The 24,248-nt window shown below is 47.9% G+C and overlaps 1 long non-coding RNA gene across 6 annotated transcripts; it reads right to left on the reverse strand.

Annotated features, from left to right (window-relative positions):
- Positions 1–520: 520 nt before the first annotated feature.
- Positions 521–11,188, reverse strand: LOC102548180 (uncharacterized). 6 transcript variants are annotated; one of them, XR_015686144.1, is made up of 6 exons: positions 10,605–10,762; positions 7,236–7,270; positions 6,403–6,464; positions 5,447–5,492; positions 2,030–2,150; positions 521–1,697 (listed from the first exon to the last, which is right to left on the reverse strand). It is a non-coding gene; the product is annotated as an uncharacterized LOC102548180 (long non-coding RNA). The 6 variants fall into 6 exon arrangements; XR_015686143.1 differs by lacking the exon at positions 7,236–7,270 and having other exon boundaries at positions 6,403–6,469; positions 10,605–11,188; XR_015686145.1 differs by lacking the exon at positions 7,236–7,270 and having other exon boundaries at positions 6,403–6,630; positions 10,605–10,682.
- Between the last annotated feature and the right edge of the window lie 13,060 nt (positions 11,189–24,248).

Consider the following 24,248-nt stretch of genomic DNA (forward strand, 5'->3'; position numbering starts at 1 on the left):
GGACCCCAACCACCCTGGAACCGTGAGCCAAAAGCAACTCTTTCTTCTCTGCGTTGCTTTGATCACGGTATTTTATCTAGCTACAGAGAAGTAACTAGGGCTGCAGAGATGGCTCAGCTATTAAAGGCTAGGCTCACAACCAAAAATATAAGAGAAATAACTAAAGCAGAAAGGAAGGGGAGGGGAGGGGAGGAGGGGGAAGGGAGGGAAGGATGGGAATGGGAAGGGAGGAGGGAAGAAAGTGGCCTTGAGGAGGAATATGCAACAGACCAAGAAGCCAAGGCAATAGATTCAACGATCTTTTAAAATAGCCCTACCACTGTCCCCGTCATACACAAGTAGAAATTGGGGACATGAGGATGAGTGGACATGCTCAAGGTCATTCAGGGAGTGTATGTGTCAGAGTTTAGGATTAAGACTCAGGTAACTTCATCCCAATCCCGTCTGATAGAAATAGATTAAAAGCTCTAGAGACACCTGTAATGTTAACTACTCTAACACAGGAAAATGAAAAGCCACAAAGAGGTGAAATTGACTTTAATGATATTTTGCGTGTCCCAGTATGTCTCAAATAGGTCATTTCAACATGTGATCGATCTACAAGTAACCGACGGACGTGGCATTTGGCACTGCTTTTTACCCATGAAATTGCTATCTTTGAAGTCTGGTGTTTCAGGTTTTTTTTAATATATTCAAAGTGCATTTCAATTCAAAATGGCCATATTTCAAGTGTTCAGTGAAGGCACTTGGCCACTGGCTATCATATTAGTCTAGTATTGACCATGGGCTGGATCCTTAGTCTGGAGTGTCCATTGTAGGCTGCCTTTCTAGAACAGGGGCCCAGAGAGACAGGATTGGGAAGGGAAGCTAGGCAGAGTCTGAGAAGGGATTTGAAGACCAGGAAAGAGGGCAAACATCTTGTAGGCACCCCTGCAAACTGACGCAACAAATGTAGCACCTTATGTTATTTCCCTCTGGTGTGATCACTCAATTAGCACAAAATTGTGCCTGTGATTTGGGTTCTGTGCTGAGAGAATGGCCTTAATGTTGAGGCCTGGTGGGCAGGATATAGGCCCTGCCTTCACACACCAACTGTGAGATTTGAAGCAGGATATTTAATCTCATTAATCTTAGGATTCAGTGTGTATAATAGGAGATGGGAATCATCTGGCTGAGGTCATGGTGCTATGGTGAGGATTGACAAGTGGCTCAAGTTCCATAGTTACAAGGTTCCGAGTGGTTCAGAGAGCCCAGTTGTGGATGGCCACCTGAGACCATGTACACTGGGACATGCATTTCAGTTCTGCCTCTCTCCATGGGAGAAGCAAAGGAAGGCAGGTAAGGGTGCAGGGGGAGCTAGTGCGAGCCGAGAGCAGAGGTGATGTGCAGAGGAAGGCAGAGCGGGCTCCCTCGAGACCTTGTGAGCTTGCAGCAATCATCCCAGAGAGGAGCCGGAGCCAGAGTGGGAGCAGTGATGCCTTTAATTGTGGACTCTCGCCCAGCAAGAGCAGCTGTGCGAGGCCTCCTTGCCCATCACAGCTGGAAAGAGATGGAAGGACTCTGATGAAGCACCCGTGCCTGAAGCAATGATCAAGGAAGGAGCACAGGAAACGTCAGAAGCCAGGAATCTCACACCCTCGTCTCATGGCCTGTACCTAGAAACCCTTGCTGCTTTTTCTCTTATGAAGCCTGATTGCCTGAAAAATAAAAATGATATACGATACATTAAACGTATAGAGATGTTGGATTCCTTGGGAGACTGTCCATGTTTGCTCTTTCTTAGACTCCCATTTCTACTCCCAAACTCTACCCTCCACCCTTCAAAATCTTTTTTTCCCCTCTCAGTTCTCTGCATTGGAGCCTAGGGTCTTGTATGTGCCAGACGAGGTCTCTGCTACTGCCCGATATTCCCAACCCTCAAACCTGCCCCCCTTTACATATTTTCTCCATGAGGCCTTCTCACAGTGATAGGAACAGAAATATTAATCATAGCTGTGGCGAATATTGTGAGGGCTGATGAGACACCAACCGCTGTGCTGAGAGAATGCTTCTCGTGGACTATTCCATTTTGTCTTTGCCAGGACTCTTCCACTCTTAGCAGCCTGACATCACAGCTGTCTTGTTAGGGCCAACTAGACACAAGCTGCAGTCTGGAAGAAGAAACCTCAGTTGAGAAAATGCCCCCAACGGATCACAGGCAAGCCTGAGGGGCATTTTTTTTTTTTATTGGTGATTTACGTGGAAGATCCTAGTCTGTTAGAAGTAGTGCTATCCCTGGGCAGGTGGCCCTGGAGTGTATAAAAAGACAAACTGAACAAGCCAGGAGAAATAGACATTTCTCCACAGCTCTACTTCAGTTCCTGCCTCCAGGTTTTTGCCTTGTGTTCCTGTCTTAGATTCCATGATGGTCTATAACTCTATGATGAAATAATTTCTTCCCAAGGTTGCTTTTGGTCATGGTCTTTATCACAGAAACAGAAAGCAAACTAGGATAACACCTAATGGGAAATCAAGACAGAGCAGTGGTAAAGGTTGGGCCCCAAGGTAAAACACGTGAATGGCGAGTTTAAACATGAAGATCTTAGTAGGTTCAGTCCAGGGTCTACTTTCCTGACCCCAAACCTGTATAATGCCATGTTACATTGGGCATTTTGGGTGTTGCTTTGCCTATCAATCTTTTCTTTTTGTTATTTTCCCATTTTGTGTGTCTATCTGTCTGTGTTCGTGTGTGTGTGTGTGTGTGTGTGTGTGTGTGGTGTGTCTGTGAGTGTATGAGTGTGTGTCTGTGTGTTTGCCTGCCTGTCTACCTGTCTGTCTGTCTCTCTCTATCTGTGTAGGCCTGACAGTGACATCAGGAATCATCCTCCATCATTCTTTTACTTTATTCAGTGAGGCAGGGTCTCTCAATCAAATGCTGATAAGCCTACCCTTGCTAGCCAGATTGCTCTGCCTTCTGAGGCTGAAATTGCAAGTAGGCTGCTATGCTTACCTGGCATTTTACCTAGATTTCTGGGATCCAAACTCTGGTTCTCATGCTTGAGTGCTGTCTCACTACCCCTCTTCCCCAAGTCTCTTCTCAGAAATCATATCTGTCCTGTTTACTCTTCTGGTAGCTAGGCAACTTAGGGAACTTCCTTCCGCATTGGGGGTGGGAGTTTCTACTTTTTATTTAAGCATAGTAAGTTTGGGGTTGCCCAGGAGGTAGACAAAGAGACAAGAAGAACAAGAGTGTATGTGTTATGGGGTGCTCACTGGGGCATCTCCAGAACTCCGATTTTAGCCAGTAGGCATTTTTGGAAAAAATTCACAAAAATAGGAAGTTTGTACCAGTGTGAAATGGGCAGTTTAATGCTACTCTATTTTTTTTTTTAATATTTGAGATATAGTCTCGTGTAGTCCAGGCTGACTTTGAACTTGCTATATAGCTGAGGATGATATTGAACTGCTGAGTCCCCTGCCTCTCTACCTCCTAAGAACTGCTGTGATTATAATGTGTGTCGCCTGTCTAGCTTCTAAAACCTATCTTACAGATGGGGAAATGGAGGTTTATAGATGGGGAAAATAGGTGAGCTCTTACTGTGGTTCAAGTCAGGGATAAGATGAGAGTCTGGCAAACAAATATAAAATCAAAATCAGTGTGTACCATTCTCTCAATGTGTGCCGTAACTTGTACACAGATGATCTGCAGCCAGTAGGGATTACATTTTTGTAATCTCAGCGCTTGGGAGGCTGACACAGGAACATCTCCAGTTAAGGCTAGCTTGTATGATATAGAAAGACCCAGTGTGTGTATGTGTGTGTGAGTGTGTGTGTGAGTGTGTGTGAGTGTGTGTGAGTGTGTGTGAGTGTGTGTGAGTGTGTGAGTGCGTGTGAGTGTGAGTGTGTGTGAGTGTGTGTGAGTGCGAGTGTGTGTGAGTGTGTTGCGAGTGTGTGTGAGTGTGTGTGAATGAGTGTGTGTGAATGTGTACGTGTGTGAGTGTGTGAGTATGTGTGTGTGAGTGTGTGTGTGTGTGTGTGTGTGTGTGTGTCTTTAGTCCACGTGATGAGGCAGATAATTGGCCCCATTTCACCGACTTTAAAGTGAAGCCTTGCTGGGCAGTAACGTAGTTTGTTCTTGTGCCCATCTGGAAATGTGGAACCCACTCGTATCTGCTGGCTCACTGCACAATCTTTCTAGAGGTCCTTCGAACTTACTGCCTGGTAGGTCTCTCACAGCCTCTCTCTGAGGCTGATCCCACGGCCCCATTTTCAAATCAAGGATACTTAAAGAAGGCAGCTGCCTCAACTGTGATTGCTTACTCAGTCCCTCAACAGTTCAAGTTCAAACCCAAGTCTGTTGGACTCTTGATCTTGAACTCTTAGGTGCAAGGATGCGTTGAACTGAATGCCCTTCAGGTTAAAACGGATAAGGCTTGGGACTTTGTTAGGCCCACAGGTTTGCCTCATTTTCTTTGACTTGTGGTGGTAGAAGGGACATAGCTCCTGCCTGTTACTCCTCTCCTCACACTGAGTGCCGTTCTTTGCTGGCATCACAGCTCCAACACAGTATGGACACATCTCAGCAAGTAGACGCTCCTTCTATCCCTGATAACTCCAAAAGGCGATGAATCAGTAACTCCCCGTGACCAAGGACATATTCCTTCTAAGTGCAAGCCAGTAATCCGGTTCAGTTCCAGAGAAGCAAGTTGCAGGCTTAGGGAAAGATCCATCGCAGCAGTGTTTGCCATGCAATCTTCTTTAAGGACTCAAGAATCAGGTTTAGCTCAAGATGCTGAGGCAGGAGGTTTGCTGCAGGTTAAAGATGAGCCTAGGCTTTGCAGGAATTCCAGGCCGGCATGGGTTACATAGAAAGACCCACTGGACAGTGGTGTGGGGCACACCTTAAGTCCCAGTACTTGGGAGGCAGAGACAGGCAGATTTCTGAATTTGAGGCTAACCTGGCCACACAGAGAAACCTCCATCTCGAAAAACAAAAACAAACAATAAAAAAAAATCTTATCTCCAAAACCAAAGGGCTTGGGATACACCTTAGTGGGGAGCATATTGGAAGGCCCTGGATTCCATCAATGGCACTATAAAGAACACCCTAAGTCCTGGGATTACAGAGGGACACCCACATGCGGTCTTCACACTGCTTTCTGTGCGTTACTCCACAGAGCACCAAGTCCTTGTCAGAACAGCACCACTGACTGCGCTGGCTCTATGCAGATGACACGGGGTCAGGGAAGGCAGGGGAGCAGAAGGACGGGGTGCTTAAGATGAAAGGGGAAACCTGAAGATGTGTCTGGAGTTAGCATCAAAGCAAGAATGGCCAGAGCCTCCTCATCCAAATCTCCCATGAGTAAAATCCAAGCCACTGCATTTTCTTCTAAGGGGCGGGGACAAAGAGGCATGAAAAGAATTATTAATAAAGCAAAGACCAGGGAAAGGAAATTTCTCTCTTTACCTTTTCATTTTCTAAAACTCCGGTCTTTGCTGTTCCGTTTCTCGATCTAGGAAGAGAAGGTTATAGCATCTTTCCATGTGTGTTCTTCCAGTTTGCTTTTTGTCTCTCAGTATTGCTAGTAGGAGGCATTTTTTTCTCCTCTCTGTGCCTGTAAGTCTGGCTCCTGTGTCTGTACTCTCTAAGGGTCTCCTCCAATGGTTGTCTCTAGTTCCTTTGACTGGAGCAGTCTCTCCAGGCTATAACAAAGCCTTCATCCTTGTTTTGCCTTGCCTCTCTCCCCATCAGCTGCCTTCCTGAGTCACCAGTGTCCCCGATTCCATTTTGATGGCCACAATCAGTACAGCTGAAATGTTGAAGGAGTCCTTGAAAAGGGAATGCTAATCAGGCCTTGTTAGAGAGCTGCAGCAAACCTGCTGGGGTGTGTGTGTGTGTGTGTGTGTGTGTGTGTGTGTGTGTGTGTGTGTGTGTGTGTATGTGTGTGTGGTCTGTTCCCACCACAGTATGCAACAAGGATACTTGAGCGTCTCCATTCACTTGATAAGGCTGGGGAACAGAGGTACACAGGGTACCACTTCTATACAATTCTCATCTTCAGTTGAACAGTTTGAGACTTTTCCAAAACATGCAGAGGGAGAAGCACACATAAAACAACCACACACTGGCCTGGACAGTCACTGTCTGGGTGAGAAGTGTTTCCGGGGGAAAAAGAGTGGGTGTGGGCAAGCAAGTGTGGGGTGATTCATGAAGCAGTAGATGTAATGCAAGGAGTGGCACTCAAAAGGCTCAAGCAGTCCTCTTAGGACCTATAGTTGATGTAGGATTATTTTCTTTTGTTTGTTTCTTTGTCCATGCATTTGTTTAGTTTTGGTTTCTTGAAACAGGGCCTCATGTAGCCCAGGCTGGCCTCAACTTTGCTTTGAAGCTGAAAAAGACCTGGAACTCCTGATTCTCCTTACCTGCTCCTCTGCGGTTCCAGGTGTGAACCGACAAGCCCAGCCTTCTTGTGTCTATTGTTATTCTGTACTGGGGAGAAGAGAAAGGTCAGTGACCAGGCCCACTACTCAAAGCTCAGTAATCAGTTGTGGCCTAAAATCAAGACACTGATTTTCTTTGAAGACATTCTCCGACCCAGCTGGGAAGCATAGCATAGGAGGCAGTCAGGCTATGGGCATGTTCATAAAAACCTAAGAAACAGAAACAGGAGGTGAGGGGAGCGGTGGTCCTTCGGCAAAAGAAGTCACTCGTTGTTCTTTCAGAGGACTGAGTTCAGGTGTTCACAACCACCAGTAGCAACAGTTCCTGGAAATTTGATACCATCTTCTGACATCCGAAAGTATCTGGGTGAACATGCATGCATGTGTGTGCATGCGTGCGTGCACACACACACACACACACACACACACACACACACACACACACACGAAGAATAAAGTAAATACATATTATTTTAAAGAAAATGGAAAATTAGCAGAATAAAGAAAGCATGCTGGAAGAGAAAGGCCTGGGGTCACAAGAAGGGTCTTTTCTCCCAACACCTGCATGCATGGGTTCTCACTGGGTCTTGGCCCCATCTGTAAAATTGAGTTGAAATGGATTCATCTAAGAGATAACAATTTATGCTGTGGAACCTCAGACAACAACCTTCATCCTCTACCTTGACATGGCATCTAGATAATAATCCTTATGGTCTCTGTCTTCATTCATTCCCAAAGAATTATCTTTGAGAGAGACCCCTTGTTCATTTACGGTAAGACCCAAGGGCTGGTGGTGTAGCTCAGTGACAGCTTACCTAGCTGTGTGAGATCCTGGGTTCTAGCCTCAACACTGCAAAACAGATAAAATAATTTTAAAAAATAAGGGATGGCCCAACAACCAAGCAAGTCCCTCCACCCCAAGCCCCACAAAGCCCCGAGCCAGGCCCCTTAGGGTTGTGGGGCATGCAAGAAACAAGCAATTCACGTGAGCCCTACTCTGTCTATCTGACATGGCAAGTGATGGGGGAAGGGGTGAGGCAGGGGGAGAGGAGATGGGAGTTTTCTAATGATCTTCTTTAGTTAATAGGCACAAGTTGTTAGCTTGATCTGAGAAGGCCTCTTTCCCCGTGTGCCAATTCCACCCCCTCTTTTTTGTAATGGGTTTCGTTCCCACAGCTAATGTACTGCGTAATGAGGCCGGAGGGAAGCAGAATGCACTGGGGTAACGATATGGAGCCTCCTGGGCCCTGACAAAGGGCAGAGTGAGCCTGGCTGGGTGATCTTAATGACAGGATCCAGGCTCCTTTCAGCCCTGCTGAGCCCAAGCCTCCTGCCAGGGCTTATGCTAAGCACAGTATCATAGTTAGGCCCTGGTGGAAAACCCCAAGGGGTCTGGTACAAGACCAGCCTCTGCCAAGCCAAGTTCATTTTTTTCTCTAAGCTCTGACCCAACTTTTCCCCATCTTCCTCTTGGTCCTTCAGGATGGGGTACACTTCCCTACTGGGTAAAAACATACCCTGGCCATTCTGCCAACTTTGACCAGACTTGCATTGGGAACGTGAGAGCACACACTCTGAATGGTCAACTACCCAGTAGTCAGGGTAGTCATCGTAAGAGATCTAATCTTCTCCGTCACTTCTGAGTGCCCCCTTTCTACATATCTTGTGGCACTTTGCTCAATAGAATGACAACATTATCTGTGCATATTTCCATCCAGCAGACCAAGGCCGTTTGGGTCCCTATTCCTCACCCCCACCTCCCACTAAGTACACTGAGCTGAAATTATTTCATGAGCAATGAAACAGACTGCTGACGAGAAGATTTGAGAGTCTGAGGCATTGTAGTGAAACTCTGTCTCAAAACAAACAGGTAAACAAAACGGAAAGAATTAACAGTCGGAAAACTTGAGCAAGGAGTAGTTCACATTGATAGGGAGGCAGCTGCTGTGAAGGTGCCTCGTATAATGCCTATAATAGTTATTTGTTTGTTTGTTTATTATCTACCTGCAGTGTTGTGGATGGGACCTGGGTCCTCCACAGTTTACAAACTGTCATTGAGTCTTCCTAACACTTTATGGTAGGAGTTTCTAAAATATGGGAATGACTTCTGGAACTTTCAGATGAGGAGCCTGGGTTTCTTGGGGTAAGGTTACAAGGTGACATTGTTTATGCATCTTAGAAAGAGCTCCCCCTACCAGGGCTTTTCCTATTGTCCCACAGACCTGTGAGAGTCAACCAGTGTTAGAGAAAACAGTGTTAATGGCAGTGTAAAGGACAGGAGAAATAACAAAAGGCTTCCTTGTTGTTTTCACAAACCTGTGACCTGAGGTAACTGAAAGTTTGAACAAGCTAAAATGTCAAATAATTAAAATGGTTGGCCGTTTTATTGGGCAGATAGTAAACTTGTGCTTATTGGCAATAAACACTTGTTTGGTTTCCTTGCATCCCAGCTGTGTTACACGGTAATTTCCCGTGGGAATTCTGTAAATCAGATGTTGTCCCTGTCTTCACAGACAATACTGCTAAGAAATACCAATGTTCTTAAGAACAACTAAGAAAAAAAATAATAATAGTATCTGATGATCCGAGATAGGTTAGTGAAGAGGAGTGGGGAGAGAGGACATTGTCCCACTCCTCTGAGGCTGATAATGGGTTCCAGCTTGGGCATCTGGCAGTAACAGCCACAGACTGTCCAAAGCCATGGCTCTGTATGGGTCTCATTTCTCACACTCTCAGACAAGTCATTCTCTGCATCTGAGGAGAAGCAGAACATGGCTCCCTAGCTGTGGTGGTTACCACACTGCAGACCCAGCACAGCTTATCTTGTACTACCGTAAGGACTTCAAACTTGCACTTCCCTCCACCTCATAGTATTCATATGGCCACCCCCCTTCCCATTTGGCTCTCTACTCAAGTGTGTTCTTCATGGGAGACAGTGTCACTATCAGAAACAACCACCGCCAATCCTGCTATCCCCTTACCCTCACTTATTGTCGTTTTTATGTCTTATCACCACCTGACACTGTGGTGTCTATTTCCTTGTCTGTTTATTGCCTCCACCAGAATGCTGCCTATGTGGAAGGAAGGACTCTCATCTACATTGAGCTTTGTAGTTGCTAAGAAAGTAACTGGATGTCATAGGTTAACTGTGTGTTGCTCCATGATGAATGAATGAATGAATGAATGACTACCCAGAGTTCTCATTCTTTACTTTACTAGTTATTGGACCAAAGAGGGGGTGTCCAAGTGACCTTTTCTTCTGTCTTTCACTTTATGTGCTGCTCCTTGACACCTTGGTCACTCCCTCTGCTTTATTTATGAGCATAACAGTTCACATTTTTACCATCATTCATTGGAACACTATGACCTGGGTAACCACCTATAATAGGAGGGCACCTAGGATACAGCAATTGCTTGCTTAATATTTCACCCACTATCATAACAGTCTAAGCCCATTCACCAAGTTCCCCACAGTCACTGTGGCAAAGAAAGGAGTCATTACCAAGTACTCATTGTGGCCTAGGGGTTTCACATGCAGTGCCTCTCGTCCTTTTAAGAGCCCCAGAAGGTGAGCATTCTCATGTGCTACAAGGCACAGTTAGGAATTCGCATCCTAGTGCTGAGTCTATTTGACTCCAGACTCCACCTCTTGACCCTAAAAACGTAGTGTTGCATTTGTAGAGACACACCTTCCTACCCGATGCTGGGCCAGCCCTGGTCTGTTCAACACACCTGAAGGGGAAAAAAACAGGAAGAAGAGGAGGAGGAAAAGAGGAAGAAGGAGAAAGAGGAAGGAGGAAGAGGAAGAGGAAGAGGAGGAAGAGGAAGGAAGAAGGAGAAGGAGGAGGGGAGGAGGAGGAGGAAGAAGAGGAGGAGAAGAAGAGGAGGAGGAGGAAGAGAAAGAGAAAGAAGAACAACAACAGGAGGAGGAGGAAGAAGAGGAGGAGGAGGAGAAGGAGGAAGAGGAGGAGGAAGAAGAGGAGGAGGAGGAAGAGGAGGAAGAGGAGGAGGAAGAGGAGGAGGAAGAGGAGGACAAGGAAGAGGAGGCCGAGGAAGAGGAGGAGGAAGAGGAGGAAGTAGCCTGAAAGAACTTTCAGGTATTTTGCACTTTTTATTCTACAACTCTATGTCTCTCCAGCATTGATGGAGCCCCCGGGAGCTCCCTCCCCAACTGCACCACTTACTGGGACCGCCTCCTTCTTCATCCTTTCCATGTCCTCTGAGTAGGACACAGTTCTTCTTTTCCTTTTATGTCAAACACCACCCAAAGGCCACGCATCTCTGATATGCACCCCCTCAAGAGAAACCAACATCTTGGCGTCATCTTGTTCTTGGTTTCGCCCAGAGCTGTTGCCAAGACTTCCCACCTTGCAGGTCTGGCAAAGATAACTCCTTCATGCTGGGCCTTGGTTATCAGAAACAACGTGAGACACTTTCCATTGATAACCTCATGTCAATCAAGCCCAGGCAGCCTCTCCAGCAGTTATTTCAGTTAAAGACTCAACCAGTCTCCTGCCTCCAAAGCCTACACTGGCAGTCGCTAGCAAAGTGGTGTTCCCATTTGGTTAGGAGAGTTGGTGCTGGCACACTAAGCTGTATGCGCTAGAAACACTACAGGACCTCCTCACAGACAGGGAGTTATGACCCACTTAAAATGTTTGTGAGTAGAAAGCAGGGGTTGGCCACCTGCTTCTCTTTCCGCTGATGCTTGTAACAGCTGAGAAATCCTAACCTTTCACAGAAACCTCACCTTGGTGCCTCATTTTCCAGCCTTTTGTCTCCATTTGTCATAGTCATCTTCATAGAAAAGCTTTGTGAGAAGTTTCCCAACCCTCACAAAGTAAGGAACATTTTTTTCAACAGGTCTTGACAGTTCTGCTCAACCTTGGGCTTGGAGCAAAAGATGAAGTATGCAGCTGTCTGTTTTCCTCCTCGTGCAGGTCCAGGGTCATGGTGAGTTTCCCATAATTCCTTGTGAAGGGAGGTAGAGAAGCATCACAGAGAAGGCCCTCACATTCTTCATGGTGTTTCTCAATCCTGAAGTGCCAGCAATTTCCCTTCAAGCAGAGACTGGGATGATGAATCCACACACAGATTCTCCTGTCTTCACTGCCACACACACATGCGCGCGCAAACATACACGCTCATGCAAGCACACATACTTCTGCTTTCAAGGTCAAGGTCCTGCTGACCGTTCAGGAAACCTCTGGCAAGGGCTCTTACAGTCATTTTGGAGGAGGGCATCATTATGGAAGTAATGGAGCATGCAGCTCTGTTATGTGATCTAAAACTCTACCACGAGGGTTCTTGGTAGAATGGTAAAGCTACATGGGAAACTAGAGGCTGGGTACATGTGGTTTCCTAGGGCGGTAATGAGTAAAAACCCAGGACCTGAAATAGCTCAACTGGTAAAGGCGCTTGCTGTCAAGCCTGAAGACCTGAGTTTGAGTCCCACAACTACCTCAATGTGGAAACAGAACCAGCTCCACAAAGTGGTTCTCTGACTTCCAAGTGTGTGCACCTACAAAGGGCACATGCATGTGTGCCTGTGCGCGCGCACACACACACACACACACACACACACACACACACACACACACACACACACCACCTGTAGGTCTCCGAACGCACTCAGCTACACTTTCCTCTTACCAAGAGTGAAATCTGGCCTAGGCATGGTGGCATAGGCTTTAAATCCCAGTACACTGAAGACAGAGACAAATGCAGCTCTGTAAGTTTGAGGCCAATGCAATCTACACAGCAATCCCCATCATACCCAAAACCACACAGTGAGACCCTGTCTCAAAAGGAAAAATTCATCCGGCTCCACCCAAGGCTACCTTTCTGGGGGCAATGATGAAAATAGAAACCCAACTGTATTTTGCTACTACTATCGAAGTCCTCCAGTGCATTTTGCCCCATAAACTGGACCATGTTAATAGAGGAACACCCAGTGAACTCTGGCCACCCTCTCCAGCCATTTCTTTCCCAGGAGCACCACAATTACAGTGTTTACAACACACTCAGGATCCTGGGAAGGCTGTTTTGATTGTCCCCAGGTGAGGTTAAGGCATCCACCTATCTCACCAGATCCCTTGGTAATCAGGCCACTAATTGTTAAACACAATGATGTAATAAAGTCACCCGTTCATTTTATAGAATGCCTTTTTCTCAATGGCCCAAAGTGCAAACAGAAAGTGTGATGTTGGGGCTGGAGAGATGGCTCAGTGGTTAAGAGCACTCACTGCTCTTCCAGAGGTCCTGAGTTCAATTCCCAGCAACCACATGGTGGCTCACAACCATCTGTAATGAGATCTGAAACCTCTCTTGTGGTGTGTCTAAGTCAGCTACAGTGTACTCATATACATTAAATAAATAAATCTATTTTAAAAAGTGTGATATTGCCTTGTTAGCTTATTATACTTGAAGCCAAGGTATTACTGTCTTAAATCTTAGCCACAATGTCTGCCCCTTGTCCTTGGACCCATCTTGGCTTGCCTCCCTTGTTTGATTCACTGCAGTCTACTGATATACCAGTGGCCTCTGGACCATAGTGGCCTTCTGCCTCAGGCCCAATGAGTCCATCCTCAATGACGAAGGTTTGGAATAGCTAGTGTGGACATCTCTATTTGCTGCTGATGGTGGTGTGGCATGACCTTCCTTGCAGAAGACAAAACATTCTGTGCAGATTATACAGACGTAAGCAGACATCTGTACAACGTAAGGATACCCCAGAAACCTAAAGGAGCCCCATCTGGGCATGGAGCCAACACCAGCAACGAGGGAATGAGTAGAAGCTCACGTGCCTTTCCACAGGCTGGATTCTGGGAGACCATAGTCTAGCAAGATGCTGCCCATGCTTCCTTCTCAGCAGGCTTAGCTGCCTCACCACCCACAGCTTCTGTACACCCAAAAATGACCCGAATTCCACACGACTGAAGCAGCCATTGCAGCTGTCACTCAGCATTGGCCACGGAGAACCTGGATCCATTTCAGGGAGGGGTCCCTGAGGCCAAAGATGGTGAGAAGGAGAGATCCCAGGGGAATCAGGAGGGCCAACTGGAGACGGAGGGGAAGGCACAGAGGGGAAATCCAGCAAAGACAAAAGAAGAAGGAGTCTTCAAAAAGCATGTCACCCTCATGGGAAGAAGGAGGGTGAGGGGGAAAGGAAGAGGGAAGCCCTAGGTGAAGGCTGGCCTTATCACCAGGCAGATATCATCACTCTGCAGAACTTAGGTTCGCAAGGACACCTTCCTGCTACTGTTTTGGCCACCAGAGGGCTCCTGTAATCCAAAAATATTATGGAAAAGAAACAAACGTTTCCATATTTTCCACCCCCACACAAACCCATAAGATCGGCAGCCCCTGCCAGCGTGCGGGATTCTGATATTTCCATCTGGACTCGTAATGCTGTGTCCCTGGGTGAATATACACAGACACCATCAGCCTCCTCGCTCTGTTTCCCTTTCTAAAATGGAAAGGCTGCCCTTGTTACAATCTATAGCTAGAATCAGGAGAAGGAGAGGGAGAGGGGGAGGGGGAAGGGAAGGGGAGGGAAATGTTTCTAGCAAACAAGACAGGAGACTGTAGAGATAAAATCATGTTTGGTTAGGGACGACTCAACTGTACTGTAGGTTCACTATTGTCCGTGCCCTGCTGACATTCCAGGAGAATAGAACATGTCTGTTTGATAAAAGGTTAATGTACCACTTCTGTTCACTCCCCACTACATACATGACCTTGGCCTAAGTTCTACACCTCACAAGTTTCTCTCTCTCTCTCTCTCTCTCTCTCTCTCTCTCTCTCTCTCTCTCTCTCTCTCTCTCTCTCTTTCTCTCTCTCTCCCCCCCTCTCTCTCTTTCATAAAATGGAAACGTTCTCAGCTCACAGGTGGAATGTGAGACTCGATAGTGTTGAAGGGGGTTGAGTTGGCAAATAGCCAGTGCTCTCAGTTCTCCCCGTCACTCAAATGTGGCCTACAAATGACACCAATGTGACTGATAATTCCCACCCAAATACCAAACTGGGCATGCTCAGTCTGAGGACAAGAGGATTGAGGATGCTGTCAGGTGTGCCTTGAAACATCTGCAGGACTAACCCATTAGAGGACAGATTTGAAATCTTCAACCTCACCCCAACCAGTGGAGGTGAGTCTCCTGGGGGGAACCACCGATCACGATTGATAATCCTACGAATGACTGAAGAAGTACAATCTCCAAAAACGTGTGGGGAGATGAGTTAGCTGACAGAACCTCCAGTCCAGACAGAAATGGTGAAACAGGCGCACAAGGGAAGCTCCAGCAAGGATTCCTGCAGCAGATGGATCAGGATGTTCATGAGCCAGAGTGGGAGGAGGGGCAGACAGTGCACCAAGGGGAACTGGAGAAAGCAGGGTGTCTCAGAAACCAAGTGTGGCATCGAGATCTACAAGAACCTGGACATGCGTATCCTTGCCTCAAGGTTTTAGCTACAAACAGTGATAATATTATCAGAGTGTGTTGACTCTACACGAAGCCTAGCTCAGGGCTTGGCCGCACTGTGTTATTCAGACTATGGTAAGCTGCTCTTTATTTTATGGGCAAGGAACCAGCCAAAATCAAAAGAAATCCCAACTCCTATAGGAAGGATGTGCACTTCCGTGGAGTCCAAAGAGCAGACGTGGGGATGTTTGCTCTGGGGGTGTACCTGAGAGGCTGTGCCCCTGGTTATGTAAACTGAACTGGGAGCTATCTGTACTATATACATGGGGTTGGGTGTGGGCACAGATAGGCGAGGAGAATGTGGGTGTGCTCGATGTGAATCAAAGTGTACGATGTCGGTTACCTTACACATGTTGTCCCACGTAGCCTTTCTTTGAAGCCTAAGTGTTCTCTCCTCTCTGCCTGGTCCTTCCTTCAACCTGCACACATTCCTTCACTGTAAGAAATCTGCCCCTGCTCCTTGAGAAGGGTGGTAGAACTCATGCTCCCCCTCCCCCAGGACTTTACCTAACCCCAGTCAAACATCTTTTCATGCCTGGTAAGGGGCAGTTCAGTAAGCAGGCTTCAGTTGCATTTAAAACTACCAGAAAAAGCAAAGACTGTTTTAAATCACCAGGGATGTGGCCGGGCAGGTGGTAGCCAGCCACTCTCTAGCTTTTCTGAAGCCAGCAGAAGAGATGTGTTTGCTTTGGAGCAAGGAGTTTCCACACTATCCCCCAAAGCTCCCCTATAGGTAAGTCTGTGAGTGCACTGGCAGCACCCATCAGAAGAGGTTAGACAATAGCCCTCTCCTATTGGAGGAGAATGTTAGGCTGTCAGTACTCACCTGCAGGGATGGCTACTCCCTTATCTACCATTATGATGCTTAGAAGCCAGTGGCATACACTACACCAAAACTCAGACCACAGTAATTGCATGATGTTCTGCCGGAATAATAGGAAACGACTATCATATTTAAGTCATGGTGTCACGAATCGCTCTAGAGCTGTGTGGGGCTGCAGCAGACCTTGGAAGGGACCAAGTCACCGATCTGCCTTGTTTGCTCGACACTCCTATAACTTCCTCTCTACCCATCCTTCCTGATTCAGCCTGAAAGATATGCAAAGGCAGAGAGAAGACTTCTGAAGATTGTTAGGCAAGACTCTAGCAAGTCCATCACACATCACGACCTAGAACGCGCACAATCAATCATATAAGCACACATATTTTGCAAAGCATACGCATCCATGTACTCTGAGGTCTTCTGTTCCATTCTGTAGTCACCCATTCTAGTTTTCAATGTTAATGACTCTCACTCTGCAACCCAAAGTTTGAAAGGCAACATTCTTCACTGCTGATTCCCCCAACAATTCTAGCTGCTCTCTACTCCCTCTACATGAGGTCCAATGTCTTTTTTTTTCTTTTTTCCGGAGCTGGGGACTGAACCCAGGGCCTTGCGATTGCTAGGCAAGTGCTCTACCACTGAGCTAAATCCCCAACCCCGAGGTCCAATGTCTTTATCACAATAAGTCATCCCATTCGGCTTCAGTCTGGCCAATCACCTGAGCTATTGACACATCTGGCACCTGACTACTGTGTCTGTCCTTCTTCCTAGCCTGCACATGCGACAGAAAACCTCTCTTTCCTTGTATAGCATCCCAGACACCATTCCTCTGAAAGCTATTTTGTGTGCCCCCGCAGAAACAAACTTCACTATGCTGCCACAGTCTTCAGGAATTTTTTTTTTTTTAATTTCTCTCTCTTTTTAATTGTAGCACAGAATGACTGCCTGGCCCTGCTTCAGAGTGGTGTTTGGGGTGGGGGTAGGAATGAAAACATGCAAATGAACACGGAGGTCAAAGGTCGATTGAGGTTGGGTATCTTCCTCCATTGCTCTCCTCCAGCTTATTTTTTGAGGCAAGGAACTGGAACTGCAGTTTATTGATTTGATTAATCGGACTGGTCTGCAAGTTTTGGGGATCCTCCTGTCTCAGCTGTAATTACAAATGCTAGCTTTTTACCAGGGTGCTAAAGATCTGAACTCGGGTCCTGATACTTATACTTTACCAACTGAACCACCTCCCCAGCCAAAGGAATTTAAAAAAAAATAACCCTTTCCTTTGTGATTATGGCCCTTTCTTCTTGTCAGCTTGTCCCCCTTTCTCCTGTTTCAGTAAAGCTCAGAACGCCTCACAGAATGGGGAGTTCTGAAGGAGGCAGGAAAAAACGACCGGGTCTGGTTTGTCTTTATTTTCTTTTAGACAGACAGTCTCATTACCAAGGTCTGTGAGCTTGTCCAAGGCGCAGCACAATCCGTTGGAAGGAGCTAGCCGAGGTGGAGAAATGGAGAATGGTGGCCCGCTGAGGCTGCCAAGGCAGGGTAGGTACTCACATGAGGGAATGAAGGAAACAATACTGATTCCCAGACCAATGACAAAACCTTGTCACCAAGCAAGTGCCTGTGGCAGTCTGGGCTGGCGGGCAACAGACACCCAACTTCTACCTATCCAAGAAACTTGATGAACAGTTCGTTACCTTCATCTACTTAATGGCTGGTAAAGATGAGTCGGTGAGTAAAGGTACTGGCTGCCAGGCGTGATGACCTTAGCTCAAGTTCCAGAGCTCTGGAAAGAGAGAAAAGCCTCCCACAAGTTGTTTTCTGACTGCCATGTGCAGCATCTCAAATGAATGAATGAATGAATGAATGAATGAATGAATGAATGAATGAATGCATGTTGTAACAAACAAACACTTCAACAAAAAATAACAGCCCAAAGATCCCAGTGTTCTGCAGCTCTAAAGTAATGATGTGTATATTGTTCCATTTAATCATGGAGATCAGGGAAAGGCAATTTGCTTAACACATCTTGATAGCCAGGGAAAAGAGACCAAGGCAGGCCAATGACTTGCCCATGGTCACGCCTGATTAGCAGCAGAGCACAGAGCTTTTTTATGGCAACCATGCTGGTCACCCATAGAAGCACCTAGTGGGAGCTAAGGCTCTGAGGGCTGCACTGCACCCAGATTGCAGAGCCCCCTAAACCAGGCGAAGCCCTGCTGCCTGCCTTGTCTTCAGAGAGAGGCTTCCCAAGCCATCAGCCCTGCCCATCACGCTCTGCCACATGCCATATACATTAATGGTCTCTTCGCAGTATTGTGGCTGTTACCAAGTGCCTAAGCTATTAACTCACCAGCAGCAGGTGCCAAATTGCCTCTTCTTCTGCACAAGATGTTCATTTAAAACCAAATTACACGTAAATCCTCAAGTGCCTGATTATTTCCTTCAGCCCTTAGTTTTTTTTTTTTTTTTTTTTTTTTTTTTTTTTTTTTTTTTTTTTTGTGGCTCCCACCCCCTCCACACCCGGCTGCTGGGTGTCTCTGAGATGACACGTGGCATCTACGCAGTCATGCACTGAGAAACTGGGCCGTGTGGACCCCAAGCTCCCGCATGCGAGGTGCATGTGTAGAACTGGAAGGATGTTTAGGGACGCTTCCCCCATAAACTTGACCCTCTTCATTGGAAACTGAGGCCAAGAATGCAAAAAGGGCTTGCCCAAACAAGCTGCAAAGACCAGACTAGCATAAGTTTTTTGCTTTGCCAAAGAGGAATCTAAGCTTAGAGGGGTGGTTAAGTGACCACCCCTCAAGCCTGGAATCGCCTTGAGAAGGGCAAGAGGCAGTCCCTGGGAATCGCGCCTTCCTACTGTCTTAGGCGCTGTGTCCCCTGAGGCCTGGGTGCCCCTTGGCCCTTGTGTGCATTGCTGAAGACGGGATGGGGCACCGATGGGGGCGGGGAGGGGGGCAAGAGGGTCTTGACCCTGCAGAAACCAGCTCCGAGGAGAGGCCCCACCCCAGAGTTGAAGGGGCCTCTGGTTGTTGAGCCCGGGACAGGGTCCGAATGCCTTTCCCCATTCAGTAGGATTATCCCTTTTGAATTGTTGGGGGCGGAAAAAAAAAAGCTACAGCTAGCGAACCCTGCCTGACAACACCGAAGGAATTTTTCCCAGGGATCAGCCGAAAGCTGACTCACATTTAAAGACTTGCCCAAAGTGGTCATGCCCCTCTGAGCAAATACCACAGGCATGTAAAACCTCGCTCCCCGCGGCCTCCGGCGGCCGCCCATTGGAGCGGCGGGGCGCCTCTTGGGCCGCGCTCAGCCAATCGCAGCGCCGCGGCGCCCGGTTGCTAACCGGGCTGCGGGTCGGCGGCAGGCGCGGGCCGGGAGCTGTCACCGCTTGTTTCCTGTCCCGGGGGCGGGCGTGCAGCGGGTGGGAGGCCCAGGCTGTTTGTTTAGGCAGGTAAGGCCTGCGAGGGGAAGCCAAAGATCCAAGGCGGAGCCACCTACCCACCCGGGAGCCTGTTGTGGGGCCTGGGAGAGTGCAGGCTTCAGGCCGGCTGGGGTGCATTCCTGGGCTGCCGCCCTATGCTTCCAGGGGGCCCGGCCTGGGCGACCCCTCTGCTGTCAGGATGCTTGCAAGTCCTGCATCCATTAGTCATTCCGTTACATCCCACGACCCCAGCAGAGGGCAAGCCGGCCAGGGCAACACTCCTAAGAAGTGAAAGGGTTCTGGCCTAGCCACCACCAGATCCACGAATCAGCATGCCCTCTTCAGTTGAGACAAGGTTGTTCTCTACTGTAGTCTTGGCTGGCCAAGAATTCACCACATAGCTCAGGGAGGCTTAGAACTTGTGAGGGGTCTTTTTGCCCCCAGCCTCTAGAGTGGGAGTGCTAGAAAGATTACAGGCATGAGCAGAACTGTCAAGCACAACTGTAGCTCTTGTCTTCTGTCAACCTAAATATACTTTCTGCTCTGTGTTTGTTTTTGTTTGTTGTTTGTTTGGGGTTGTTGTTGCTTTTGAGACAGTGTCTCGTGTATCCCAGGCTGGCCTTAAATCCGCTGAGGATGACCTAAAACTCCTGATCTTCCAGCCTCCACCTTCCCGGTGCTGGGATTGTGGGAGTATACAGTCACACTTGGTTTTATGCAGTTCTGGGGATCAAACCCAGGGTCCCCTGCATGCCAAGCAAGTGGGCCACTGCAGACCTTGAGCTCCCAGTCCCGTTTGTTCATCTCTAAAACGAGATATGTAGACCGACCCTCTTCCCAATCCCTGGCTCAAAGACCGTTGGTTCTTATCTGGAGTATGAGAGGAACGCTGAGGTTAGAGTCTAGTTTCTCAGTCCTGGTTTCCCGCGGAACAGCCCAAGTGCATATGGCATCTGGCCATTGACTCAAAACAGAGGGTCCTCTCTTCCCTTCCAGCCTTCCCTCTGTCCAGCTGTGCAGGATAGCTTCATATTCCTTCTGCCGGCCTCTAGTTTTTTTGTACCACCTGTCCCATCCCTTAGACACACCACGTCTCCTCCTTTGTCCATTTTCCAGATCTCTGCAGAAATGGCCCATTGTCTCTGTGCCATAATTTTCTGTAGGTCATTGCTGTCATTTCCATGGTGCCCCGAGATTCTCAGGCACACATATACCCTAAACCACAATTGTAGTTTCTTCTGTTAGGCAGGACAGGGGCCACTACTCGTTTGTTTTGTGTCATTCCCCCCACCCCCCCAGTTCCTAGCATGTGATAAATATTAAATTGAAGTTATTTTCAGAAAAAAAAGCCTCAGAGAAGTATGCAGAGAAATATGGTGGAGCATCTAACCTGAGCTGAGCATCCCAACAGTAAGCGAGCTTCTCAGAGAGGACGAGCCTTCGTGGAGTCTAGAGATCCCTCTCCATTCAGATCCTCCCTTTAAACCGTCATCCATATGGATATTTTGTTCTTTTCATGCCCAATCTGAAGTAAGCTTAGCTTGGTCTTTATCTTAAGCTAAAAGATGAATTCCTTAACACACACACATGCCGTGTGTGTGTGTGTGTGTGTGTAGGGGGCTGTATGTGTGTAAATCATAGCTAGTTTGGGACCAGCCTAGGCTTTGTGAGACCATGTTTCAAAAACAAAGAAACAAAAAACTCCAAGTATATTGTCAACGTTCCTTAAGATTAGCAGTGAGGTGTGGGAGGGAACCATAATTATAGCTAAAGAAGGGTGCTCAGGCCAGGGAGGTTTATACACGGCGTGAGACTTTTTCTGGGTACCATTCTCTTAGCCAGGATCTAAAAGTTAGCTGACCCTTACCCCCAGTACCCATAGACATGAGACACGCTCACACCATTCCACTACAACCACCAGCTGACTGAGCCTGGGAATCTGGTTAGAAGGGAGGAGAGGAGTGGCGCTCCTTGGTTGAAGGACTAGCACTTGGCTCCTGGTCTCGCCTGAATGCTTTTCTGTCATGAAGAGTTGGCTGTCCTGTTTGCCTCCTTCTCTTGGTTCAAATGGTGTTCTAGGGCATGTGCTGTGCACACAAGTTTACAATAAGGAGGAAAATGAGCTGCGGCCTTTGGCCTCAAAAACTTACAGTCCAAGCTAGGCTCGGTGGTACATATCTGTTATCTCGGCATGTGGGAGGCTGAGGCAGGAGGATTTGGTTCAAACCCAGCTGGGGCTACAAAGCAAGACCCTTTCTTGATAAGATAAAAGAAGGGTTACAGTGCAGTGTGGGGAAGACTGGTATAAACCATCTACCAGGTCCAAGTAAACTCCAACCAACTGTACATCAATAATCACAAACTGAACCTAGTCCCAAGGAGTGGCCACAGCAGTGTATAAAACCAAAGCAAAACAAACAACAAAACAACAACAGAAAACCGGGGGCAGGAGGGATCTTGCACAATTAAGGAGCTGGAGAAGGCCAGCCAGTCTATAGAAAAGAGATGGGGAGGAAAGGCCAAAGAGGTCCAAGGTCTCAGAAGTATTTAAGATGAGTTTTCCATTATCATCCTGAGAGCAGTGGTGACCATTGGTGGTTCCTGAGAACAATGTTTCCTTAAAGTGCATAGTGCCCTGCTTGTAACCCCAGTACCACACACACACACACACACGCACGCACGCACGCACGCAGAGGCAGGTGCACACACCCAGCACATAAATACATATGGTATGGTTGTATTTTAAAATCACTATCTTTGGCATGAGGCACGAGTGAAGTGGGGGGAGAGTTAGAACAACAGTGAGCACACAGGGTAGGAGGGGAGACCTGACAGGATCAGGAATCACGGTGAGGATGGCAGGGACTTCCTCCCTACGGAAGCGCCTTCGGAGACATTTCCCTCACCCCCATCTCCATTTCCCTCCAGAACCAGAAAGTCCAGCTCTTTCCATCACAGTGGCTCTCAATCCCTTTAACACAGCTCTTCATGGTATGGTGATCTCCCCACTCAACCCATGAGATGATTTCAGTGCTACTTCAGAACTACGATTTCACTACTGTTAGGAGTCGCAGTGTAAATGGCTAATAGGCAGGGTATCTGATATGCAACCGCTAAAAGGTTCTTGACCCACAGGTTGAGAACTGCTGTTCTAACAGCACTGACAGAGACTGGTAGGTATCTGGTACGTTTATTTCCCTCCGCTCTGGGTTACAGAGTACCCATGGGCCTGTGGGGCTGTGAGGCTGACAATGCAGCACATTTTCCTGCAATCTTCCTCTTCTGGAAAGTCTACCGGCCACCTCATGTTGTTTCCTGCTTGAGATGCCTGGTGAGGGTGTCTTGGACTTAGTTCTTGGGAAGAGATAACTCCTGGCCTCTCGGTTGCTCACTGTGTTTACACTAGGGGTTTGCCACCTGCAGTCTGGATTCTGAGGAAAGCAGTGGGTAGAGAGGGTGTGGTGAGTGGGGGCATTTTCTGTTTTACAGGTTCTTTGAATGTGACCCCATTTCACTGAAGCCTTGCCAGGTTCTGCTTACAGGCTATGGGCCAATCTTTCTTCTTCCTGCATATTGTTGCGAATGAGCCCTAGACATGCCCCTACGTCTGTTTCACTTTCAATTTCTGGGGAAACACACACACACACACACACACACACACACACACACACACACACAAGGAGGGAGGGAGGGAAGAAGGGAGGGAAGGAGAGAGAGAGAGAGAGAGAGAGAGAGAGAGAGAGAGAGAGACTGACTGACTGCAGGACACAGAGACAGTGACACAGAGACAGAGAGAGGGGGGATGGGGAGGGCCACCTGAGCTGTTTCAAGGCTGCAGAGAGAGTTAAGTTTGCTCTCTAAGCTTGACCTCAGAGCTCATGAGCCTTGCATACAGAAAAGGTATGTGTTCCAGATTATTGCAAAGATGCCCATCTTTTAAGATTCAACACTTTCCTTGAGCCCTTTCTACTGACCTCTGGTGACCTCAGTTCCCCCCCCTGAAAAGGTAGACTTGGGATCGCTCTGAGCCTCAGCAGAAATCATAGTAGCTATACACAGACATGCACACACACAGGCATGCACACACACAGACATGCACACACATAGGCATGCACCCATACAGGCATGCACACACACAGGCATGCACCCACATGCACAGTGCCTCGGCCTTCTCCCTCTGTGGTCTCTAATTGTCACCGGGCCCTAGAGAACCTATAGGATGCATTTTTCTCCAGGAACTGACAGCGCCAGCGTCCCTCTAGACCCTCTATGCTGGAAGCGTGTAAGGAAAGGCAGGGTAGTGTTCACCCCTTTTCTATGAACAAGGCACCTGTTGGAAGCCCTGAGATCCAGACTGCTGCGGGCCACTCATCAGTACTGCATGCAGCCAAGCATGGCCAGAAGGAGAGGGCAGGGCACCACAGGGCTGTATCTCTGAGCTATCTACCAGGTCATAAAGCAATTAGCAGAAGGGCTTGGCCCTTCCCACAGCTTCCATTGATGCTCCCTTTCTTCTATTCATTCAGTAGGCCAAGGAGTTGCGCAAGGGCAGGGGATCAGGGATCATATCGTATTCCCTTGTGTATTCTCACTGCCTTGCCCTGTGCCTGGCCCCAGACTCTCCAATGAATGGACTCATTCACCCGAGCGTTCATTCAACAGGTGCTGGGCCAAACCCTAGAGGGTGCAAAGAGAGCCGGGCACCACTACTCTTAGCCTTCCGGGAACTTCGAGTCTAGATGGGAAGATTCAGTGGCTCAGCAGTGATTTATTGAACTTGAACTGTAAGCCAGGGCCGCACTGGGTCCTGATGAGCAAGACCCCCAAGTCAAGCACATCGCCCGGGTCCATTCTTCCAAAGGAAGTATCAACTCCCAAAATGGAGGGAGTTTCCGCCCATTTTGGCCTTTGATTTGGCCTGGCCCCTTTGACCACACTTTAATCTCTCTGGGGTTCCATAACTGAGCCCAGGGGTCTGCTCTCTAACCATGAGGAGGCTATAGTGGTTAGGGTGGGGACTTCTCAGTACCAGAGGGCTCACAGCACCTCTGGGAGAGGGAGGCAGCTTAGCTGAAGAGGTTTCCTAGACTGAACTGAGAGG

Source organism: Rattus norvegicus, chromosome 4 (genome assembly GCF_021556685.1).
Source record: "Rattus norvegicus strain SHRSP/BbbUtx chromosome 4, alternate assembly SHRSP_T2T, whole genome shotgun sequence".
NCBI lineage: Eukaryota > Metazoa > Chordata > Mammalia > Rodentia > Muridae > Rattus > Rattus norvegicus.